This window comes from Alosa pseudoharengus, unplaced genomic scaffold (genome assembly GCF_046254945.1).
Source record: "Alosa pseudoharengus isolate Yale_2024_CS ecotype anadromous, Long Island Sound unplaced genomic scaffold, YU_APseudo_1.1 YU_APseudo_1.1_scf_17, whole genome shotgun sequence".
In the NCBI taxonomy this organism is placed as follows: Eukaryota; Metazoa; Chordata; class Actinopteri; order Clupeiformes; family Clupeidae; genus Alosa; species Alosa pseudoharengus.
This window is the reverse complement of record NW_027468640.1, coordinates 11,507,150-11,509,242: the sequence shown is the minus strand read 5'-3', so window position 1 is coordinate 11,509,242 and position 2,093 is coordinate 11,507,150. Positions and strand designations below refer to the sequence as shown.

Here is a 2,093-nt window from a genome sequence, read left to right as displayed (position 1 = left end):
CCATGGGCTCTTAACCTGGGACTAGAGGTCCAGGTGAAGTGGTTTGGCTGGGGTGTGGTGATATTGAACCCATTAAGACTATACAGTACATTTCACTTTATGTCTATTGATGGTTATGTTGGAATGTTACACCTACCCTTTACTTATGCCAAACACTAATTTTGTTCTTTAAATATCAGAATCAGAAAGCAAACTTACTGTTGATGGCACTGAACTTGGAAATGTTTATGGAACTTTTCTGAACTGTGAATTACATTAAAACTAATGCCAGTATTTAGTTTTGTTAGTTTTTCTTATCTTCAGCTGTCTATTGTACAGTGGAGTTTTGTTATATGTTTATACTTATATTTACCATTTCTGCTGTAAGTGCATGTTGTGTGTGATGTCTGTATGCTACTGAGACCTTGAATTTCCCCTTGGAGATCAATAAAGTATCTATCTATCTATCAAACCAATTTGCCTGTGCTCTCAAAAACATTTATACAAATCTGTCAGCTTCAGTCAGTAGGTTGAATTGAAGACCCAGATGCAGAAGTAAAGGTGTTTTTTTTACTTGTATATCTTGAGCATTACAGGTAACCACTGAATTTGTGAAACTAAAATAACAAAAACTAATATGTACTAAGCTAGTACATAGTCAATACATATTAGATCACTTTAAAGACTGACAGATGCAAATGCTGTAAATAAAGGTAATCAAGGGGTCTGCTGGTGAACAAAGTCTTTGAAGTCAGAAGCTGCCACTGCTCAATGACTTGTGCCCCATCTGGTAGGATTTCAAAATGTTCCAGATCTGAAAACAGAAATATTGGTATATGTCACATCCTTGAACTTACTGCAAACTATGAACAAGTGGTCACAAATTAAGCTAAAAAATACTCCCAATATGTATAATGAACAAACTCACAGAACACTTAGCTGAATGGGGACAGGACAGGCGTATTCAACTATTTGCACATGTCCTGTTTATGCAGGCAATAAGCAAAACCAAATTTGGTGTATTCAAAGTTCTGTAGAACAACCATTTCTTGTATTTTAATGTTTTCAGTGGAACAGTGTAAGCTCATGTCTACACCCCATTGAGGTAGTTATTAACAGTTAGGCCAAGGTCCAGTCAAACAATAGCCAGTCACTGATGCCATATTCTTTAATTATCCAATCTGTATCCAACCAAAACCTGCTGATTTAAAGGCTACTTTCCATGTGTGACTTATCAAAAGAGGTCATGATAATTATTGCACAGATGTGCCCCGGACTGCTCACAATAAAAGGCCACTCTAAATGTCTGAAATGCATTCATGTTTGTTCAGTATGCTAACCATGTCTGGAATAGACAGCTAGGCCAATTGAATCCAGTAGGTTGCTCCATTTAAATGTATGAAAAATGTCAAAGTACCACGGAATCAGTTCTGAAGTGATGCTTCTGAGTCGACTGCACAGACGAGAAGTGAAGTTAGGAGTCCAGAGCCCTCTCCAGCACCCAGCCTGTCAGGATCACCTACAGGGAAACTTTGCATAGACAAGAAGTGTTGTTTCAAATTTGTGTTTAACAAATAAACGGCATCAATAAGAGTTTCAGACGTCAGTTATAACTAACAACAGTTATGGTGACTAGCTAACGTTATCGCTCGTTATCAGCTCCATGTTCAACTTATAGTCAATGGTTCATAGTGGTTCACAATTTTACCTCCACTAGCTAGCTAATGCTTCGGCTGAAGTTATCATCTGAACGAACGCTTTTCTATCTTAAATATGACAACCCAAAGACTATATAAATTGACAACGGACTAAGCATTCACACAGAGTATTTACAAAAGGTTTTTTGACGAGAACACATGCTTTGTTACCCCAGTATGTTTGTGAACTAACGTTAACGTGCTTAACGTTACAGCTGTCTGATTATTGACTAAACACCTGGCTAGTAGCAGCTATGGCAAACGTTAAGCTAACTCACAACGGGAGCACAATCGGTTTTCACTAACGTTAACTTTATTCAAGTTAACTAAATTTATGTGTGTGCTTCAGCCATTCGGTCATCATTTTCGACATAAACTTATTTGAAATGATTTGACGCTAACGTAGCCTATAGCTGC

General features: G+C 37.5%; 1 long non-coding RNA gene across 1 annotated transcript; it reads right to left on the bottom strand.

Moving 5' to 3' along the window:
* Positions 1–535: 535 nt before the first annotated feature.
* Positions 536–1,488, bottom strand: LOC143127234 (uncharacterized). The gene is made up of 2 exons (XR_012987555.1): positions 1,397–1,488; positions 536–793 (listed from the first exon to the last, which is right to left on the bottom strand). It is a non-coding gene; the product is annotated as an uncharacterized LOC143127234 (long non-coding RNA).
* Positions 1,489–2,093: the final 605 nt, after the last annotated feature.